Genomic DNA, 7,975 nt, shown 5'->3' on the forward strand with positions numbered 1-7,975 from the left:
ACCCTATTGCTAGAGGGTATTTCACTGTATTAAAATAAAAAACAACAAAAACATTACCACTAGGCATTACATAAAGATCTGTTATAATAGTTCAACGTGTTCTCGTCAATGCAAGTAGTACTAACTCAATGAACACCAGCCTTTGCATATATTTTGCATACATAAACCTGTACCTTGTGTTGCAAAGTAGGTTTAAAGTTACAGTTAAGTAAGTTATTAGTTTGGAGTTTAGTTACAAGTTACTAATTTAAGAGATTTTTAATGTAACTGCACATATTGTATCCTTTTATGTGATGCTTTTATTCACCCTGTGTGCTCTTTGCCTGTTTGAGGCTACACGTTTGACTGTCATGTGTCCTAGACTTGGTTTCTCTTATAAAGTGACACAGAATGTTAATGAATCCAGGCCCAGTTCATAGGCTATGAAACATCCCTGCAAGTAAGAGAATATGCATGAAGAGGGTGTTGGGCTTGGGTCCAATAATCAACAGAATACAATTCTTTAACAACCAACTATATCTCCTTCTTCCTTTCCAGCTCAAGACATGTCCAGACATTTGAACTAGTTTCACACATGAATTCCAGAAACTGTTCAGAGAATCAGGTCATGACATTGTCAGAAGTTGCCTTTTCTTAAATGCAGCACACAACAGGCGATGGGAAATGTGAGTCAGGTGCATTCACACTTCTGGAACTACTCAGCTTGGTTTGAGCAGGGGTGCTTCCTGGATGGAACGTACAGGAGGCAGCAAGCACGACGCCTGCTTGAACACTTTGAATTCAGAAGACACATACCTGCCCTGTTCTCATGTGGACTCAATCAGATATTACATTTGTACTCTGGAGCTGGCAAGGTAATGAGCGTCTTGTGTCCAGACCTTCTGCATCAGACATTTGCATTTTCACATGAAGGGAGGGAAACTTCTGGGAAAGGTCAGGGCTGCAGAGCATGTGTGAAAACAGCTTGGCAGTCCGGCAAAAGAACTTTAAAACAGATATCCTCGGTTAGAATAATGAGACAGAAAATTAGGAAAATATCAGCCAACATCCACAGCTCCTAGTATCGGCTGTTTCAAACCATGAAGTCGGTTGCTGTGCAAGTATTACTGCAGTAGGTAAATATTTTTAAACATTAAATCAAATATTAAATTTTCATATTAGATATTTTTACTTGTCAGATTAAAGATCTAAAGAGTGAAACATTTTTCTCATTTGGTCCTTAGTCTTTGCTTTAGTGTGTATCATTATGGTTATATCCTTTCAGGATAGGCATGGACAGTATAAAACTGACAGCAGACCGTCACACTATACCCATCACAATTAACCAGTAATTTATTTAATGCCACTGGAGGACACAAACTCCTGTAGCTCACCAAAGGGATTCTCTATGTAGTTTATTTGATGCCTGTGAAGACTGCATTATGTGAAAGTGTCAAAAAGTACTTTAGCGAAGAAATGCAACCCATGGTAAGTGCAAAGAGGTTTAATTCCCTAGCCATTTCTCCACCCATAAGTGTATTTTCTCAAAATTACTGTGTGTTTAAGGGGATTTCAAAGTCTCGAGCTTCAGCATGACTCTTATTCTCTGCACTGGCTAGTAGTCCGACACAGATGTTCACAAAGGCCCAAGAACAACAAGAAAAGCTTCTCACACATGGCAACTCTCAGGCAAAACTTGGCACCAGAGAACATACAAGGTTGTCCCAGATTGACCTTTCACCTCTTGTGATGTCAATGATCCTCTCGACCAATTAGATGCTGGAACCTGCCCTTGGATTTGCCGGCTCCAGACACAAAGACAAATGATTCTATCAGATTAAATGTTTTTTAATGGCAGACAGAGAGGCCAAACGTGGGTCTTTCACTTGAAGCCATATGTGCATTTCTCGGGTTATCATTCAAAATGAGGCTCATTTGTAACCAATATGTGAATGAAAGGCTAAGTTCTGGCAGACATGCAGAGGAAAATTTCTTGTTTGTTAACTCAGAAGGGGACAACACACAAAAACAGCAATGTAACAATTTATTTCCTTTGGTCAATATTGCTGCCTCATCTGCATGTTCTCAGATTTGATTGACTGTGAGAATAACTGGCAGGCTGTAGTGACACGGAATCATATTATGCAGCTTTGCATATGAAGCGGATTATGGGTAATATGCTCTGACCTCAATCTGCTAAGAGAAACAGTGAGAGCAAGCCACACATCACAGGCCTCTCTATTTTTAAACCCACATTTGGACTCGGCGCTCAGTGCCTACCACAGCAAAGGCTGCTGGAGCCATCATTGAACCCAAGACGAAAACATTGTCCCTGAGGCTGGAGCTTCAAAGGATCAGCAAGGTCAAACACTGTAGTTTTAATTGTTGGTTCTGGGCCGTGCTGTAGGGCCAACTGGACCTCACATTGATTTTCCATGTACACAGGCGCAGACCTCTCGTCTCTCACTCATTGCGCTATTATGAGGGAGAAGGATTCGGGGTTCTTTACCTGAAGATGTGGTGACCCAGTCACTCTCATGGTCCTCTGTCGGTAGATTAGCTGCCCCTACCCTCAAGAGAAGAAAGATCCATAAGTCTCTTATGAGGAGTTTGTTCTTCCTTGTCAGCCTTCAGTTGAGGATAATTGTGTCCTTTAGATCTTGAGTGCCTGTGATCAGCCATCCATTCAGCCCAAAAGGGGGTTATGTTTCACCTCAGGTTGGACAGGGTGCTATTGGAAGGCAGTGATTTCAAATTCAAACAGGAATGCCTTGATATTATTAAGAAAGCAGACTTAACACCAATATGGCAAACCTGGAATGTTAAGAGAAAAGTTAACATCTGGGACTGATGATCCAAACATTGCACACGATCTTCAGAAGAGGGTGATTCATGGAATTATTCAGGTTGAAAGTCACCTCAGTAAAGTGCACGTTTTATTGAGGTTTTAGTTTTCTTCCTTTTTATATTCTGTTTGTTTTATTGTTGCTCAGACACAGCCATATGCTTGCACACACATACAAACTACTTCCTTTCTACTCCTTCCCCAAGCTGAACATGCAGCAAACTGCTCTGCATAGCAGTCTGTTAAAATTTACATTTACATTCCATGTCCAGGACTGCTGACATCAGAGAGGGTTTCCTGCTCTTCCTGCCTTTTCTCTTACACCTGCAGCTGCTCGGGTCACATAATCAACTCCCAATGGCAGTCCTGTAGCAGAACAGCTGTGCACCACTGTGGGAAATTAGCATAAGCTGAGTGTCTCAGATCATCTGTGCGTCTGCACAACATAATAATTTTCAAACTCCAAGCGCAGCCTGAGTGTTGCCTCAGCTGTAGTCATGCATGCACCCACACAACATATAAACACAACACCCCTCCTTTCTCTCTATCTCTCCACCATCCCCTCTCTCTCTCTCTCTCTCTCTCTCTCACACACACACACACACACACACACACACACACACACACACACACACACACACACACACACACTATCTGAATTGCGGGGCAGTACCTCATGTGGTGACAATGTGTGCACTATGCTGTGGTGGTGGAGGCAGCAGCCAGTCTGCAAAAAGAGGAAGTGGTGCTGTATACCCCGGAGGAGTAGGGTCCTAGGGAAGAATGTTTATCCTGTCCACCTCCTTTGATCTTTTACTGTTAATCACTTCCTGCACACTGTATATGAACTAAACAGCCACCAGTGACAGGAAGAGGAGGATTTTTGGATATTCTCCGCACTCACTTGTATACTTTGTTTAATATGTTAATTTTCATGCAGCACACTATGTACACAATGTACTTCCTTACATAGTGCATGAATTTCAACACGGTAGTGTTGTCTCAAATTAGACTCTTCAGTTTTGCACAATTTTTGACTGGGCCTGTCCCTAGTTGCTGATTTTGTGCAGCAGCTTTGTGAACATTTGGAACATTTGGAAATTGAGTATTATGTGAGGTTGGACCACACATAACACTTAATTATTCTGTGGCAAAGATAAGATTTAAACCCTTGTGAATACTAAAAGAAATCCCACAACTAATATAGTCTATAATTTTATCTGCAAAGCCTGAAAATAAATCTCCGGATGTTAGCTAGCTCGATATGCTATGGATAAAAGTACACCTAGACGAGCTGCTTGGCCATGGCATGAAGCTCCTAGCACAGTGTTTGCGCTGATGTTAATGCCGAAGGAGGTTTGTAATTCTACATTTATTGACTCAGCAAAGTGTTGGTGGCCTTTACTAGCTAGCTAGGCGCCTCAGAACTCAGTGACCCGGCTCTTTAACTTTGTGGCTGAGTTACTGGGCTAAATACTTCCATTTTGCAGTAATAACAATTACAGTTGATCACGAAATTTTAGAAGACACTTGTTGAATTCAAATTTTGTGAGCTCTTTCAAATCATCTTTTCACAAATGTTTCTAATGGTAGACTTTGTTGCACAGTGTCCAATTTTACACTGCAGTGGCAATGGGAGTGCAAACACCTGAATTCAAAGATTAAGAGGTGTGACCCAATTTTCTATGTAGTGAAGCACTGGCATCATCATCGGCGCTGAGGATGAATCATCCTCCTTTTCGCCCATGTCGCAAAGATAACTCTGTTTAGAGGGCAAGAAGTGTATAGTGTTCCTCTTGTAGAATACCTCGTGTAGTTGTACATGTTAGCATGCAGTGAAAATAACAAACAAAGAAATATGTCTGACAGCAAAATAGTTAAAAGAGTGAAATATTTCTCTGTGTTGCTTTATAGACCACTAAGAACAAAATATATTGAAGTCCAGAGCTGCACAATTGTCTTTTAACATGTAACAGCACTGTGTGGGAGTTCCAGGAAGAGCAACCATGAAGAGTTACAGTAATTCTGCCGTGCTTGAGACTTACGAGGCCCTTATGTGCATCTACCAAACCGTGTGGTTTGACTGGCGGTGACAGTCTGTGGCAATTATAATCCAAAATCTCTGCCTGTGTTATGAAAGTCTCCAAGCCAATGCCACCAATCGCATGAGGAACGACTCAGACGTTCCCTCATGTACAGACTAGTGGCCTGGATTTTGCTTTCCATCTCTGTCTCTTTTTCTCCGCCTTGCTGTCTCACAGGACCCTGTGCAGCACATCTAACCCCCTGCCCATTTTAACCCCCAAGCATCTGAGAGCATTTATACAGCTTAGGAATTCAGAGGGTCTAAACCCCACACCTGGCAACTAAAATTAGGATCTGCAACCAAGGACATTCAGACTTAAATAATACCTTCATGACCTCTTCAAAAGCCACAGCTTCATGTCTGACTTAAGCTGGGTAGGGCAGAAAAAGAAAACATTAGTTTGTGACAGGTTGAACAGCACCCATTGCCTGCTATGGCAGTTGCCAGTTGGTTGGCAATTGCCAGTGGGTGGATGCACCGCTGAAAGACAAGGCATGAAAGCCTTTGTCAAGTCGTGACCGCTGTGTATTGTGTGTTGCCATGGTAGACTGCATGTGTCATGAAATGCTGTGAACAAATAATTGTCATTGCAAGACGAGCCGACACCAAACAAGGTTGAACTGAGGTGAAGATTTGTAAGGATTTTGCTCTTATTTATTTTGGATTGCATGTGGCAGTGTATGTATTTATGTTTGTGCAGATGGGCGGGTGTGTCCGTGTAAACTGTGTCTGTGTCAGAGAGTGAGTGTGTGTTTGGAGCTTTGTTTTAAATGTGTCTCCTATCAGTCATTCAGCAATGCCCTGCAGCCTGTTCTGAAGCATGTATCCTGCTTGAACAGTCCCTCCTCTCTCACACTTTGTGCTTCTCACACATTTACTGAAACTATGCAGCAGGCTCAGCGACACTCCACAAGGCAAATCACAGTAGCAGTGTGTCGTTGTTACAGTACTTCCAGTAGATGTGTGAACTCAACTGCTCATGCAAATACACAAATCCGAATTATCCCCACACAGTTCTCACTTCTTCTCTGAGGCTGAGACAACCGAGAAGTTCAGAAATACAAAAATCACGGCCACAGAGAATACGAGAATTTCCAAGAATTCCGCAAAACCACACAAACCACAAATATGGCCTTACACAGTATGTAAAACTACCATTCCGAGGTACTCCTTTGACTCATTTCATTTAAGTGTGAGGTTTTCGTCTGCGAGCTTTCCTGTGACTGTGCAAGTGTGCGTGCATGCACCTATCTCTGACAGGGCTTGCGTGACTAGTGAGGGAGTGTGAGCAGAGAGTGGAAAGGTTCCTCTTCTGCCTAAGGGAAATAGCAGTGTGTTGTGTGCATCTAACCTCATTTAATCCCACAGGAACTTTTAAAAGGCCATGTAAAACAGCGAGCCCCTCAGGTAGCTGCACACACATGCATTACCATAATGTTAACATGCGTGAACACTACAGCTCCCACAAAGCCTTTGAGCCACCATGTCACGTAAGTGTAAAGGCAGTATTGTTCTTCAGTTTATAGTCTTAAAAACTCTGTTAAAATCCTGCAATTCTGCAAGTAAACTTTTACGGATTTAAAGCGAGGGCTTTGCGTGCAGCTCCGTACTTTTCAATAACAGGTTTCAGCAGCTCTCAGCTGCTTGGCACCGCGGCTGTGAGTCAGAGTCATGCTGTTCACGGTGACTCAGTGCTTGTCATTTCTCCACCAAAACATTTATTTCCTTTTAAAAATAGTAGTTACTTAATGAAAATTAACCAAGCATGTTCACTTTTCCTTATTCAAATTATGTAATATTCATACCCTCAGGCTGCTCGTTATGTGACCTTCAGCTGATGCTGAAAGGTAGCATCCATCTACCAGAGCTGGATGGATAATCTATACCCGACAATATACCCAGAGTTGGTTTTGTTATAGAAATAATGTAGAAATGAGTTTTAAAGATGAGGAAAAAATGATATAGAGCGTTTCGGTAGCATGTTTGGTCACTGTGTGCTAAGGAACAGCTTCAGTACTTCTTGGTAATGAGTCTCCAAGTTTCTGGAACTCTACTGGTGAGATCTAACACCCTTCGTCCAAATGACAGTTTTGCATTTGGTGTGTAGTTGGTGTGTATGGTAGCGAATGCAGTTCAACGCAAAAGCATAATTCATCCATAATTCATCTACTTGCTGCACATAGTGTCCCCCATGTATATATTCACTTAATGTATATAATGTTCTTCTCTCCCCTTTTGCACATTCGAGGAGCGTGTCAGGATACATTTCACTGCGTGTTATAAAGAATAAAGAATCTTGAATCTTGAAGTTTCCAAAACTGGGTGTAGACTGCGAAGACCATGCATTATGATTCATACAATTTTCATATTGTACTATTTGATGACACCTAATGCCCTTCAGATGATGTCACTGGCATCCTAGAAAGGACTACTCCCATCAGGTTAGGAATATTTCACCATAGGGAAAGGTTATTTTCATTTGCAGTAGCCGTTCCCACCAAGCCAGTGGTTTCTTTCTAGCCCCACTTCAGAAAACAAAAGAATTCATGCCCCACAATTTACTTTTTAAAAAGTAAATAATATAACAAGAAAAAAAAGGTCCAAGATGACCAGCAACCACCTTCTTTGTTTATTTATTCATTCCACTTATTCTCCTGATCCCCTGGTCATCCACATCTAAACTGCAGTAGCTCCATACACCAGCCCTAAAGTTTGCAGAGAAATAATGGACCCAAGCCTTGCCAAACAACCCCCACACACCAGCACCTCGACACATACACAAACCCGCACCTCCCTGCAATTAATACTACCACATTTTAGCCCCTGTTGCGCTAAGTAGCTGTAGTGTTTGTGTACTGCAGTTACTCAGAGATCACTTGCTAATCAAAGGCTGTGGGCAGGACTGCGGTGTCTTTTTGGGATTTGCTGTTAATGTTGTTTGTGTTTCTTTTATTTGTCTGTCCAAAAGTGGCAGATGTTGCTGCTCACGCTAACTGCACAGATCAAACCACTGCTGCTGCTTCTGGAAAAAGGAAGGAAAATGGTATACTTGCTGAGCAGACCGT

This window comes from Pelmatolapia mariae, linkage group LG8 (assembly GCF_036321145.2).
Source record: "Pelmatolapia mariae isolate MD_Pm_ZW linkage group LG8, Pm_UMD_F_2, whole genome shotgun sequence".
Lineage (NCBI taxonomy): Eukaryota > Metazoa > Chordata > Actinopteri > Cichliformes > Cichlidae > Pelmatolapia > Pelmatolapia mariae.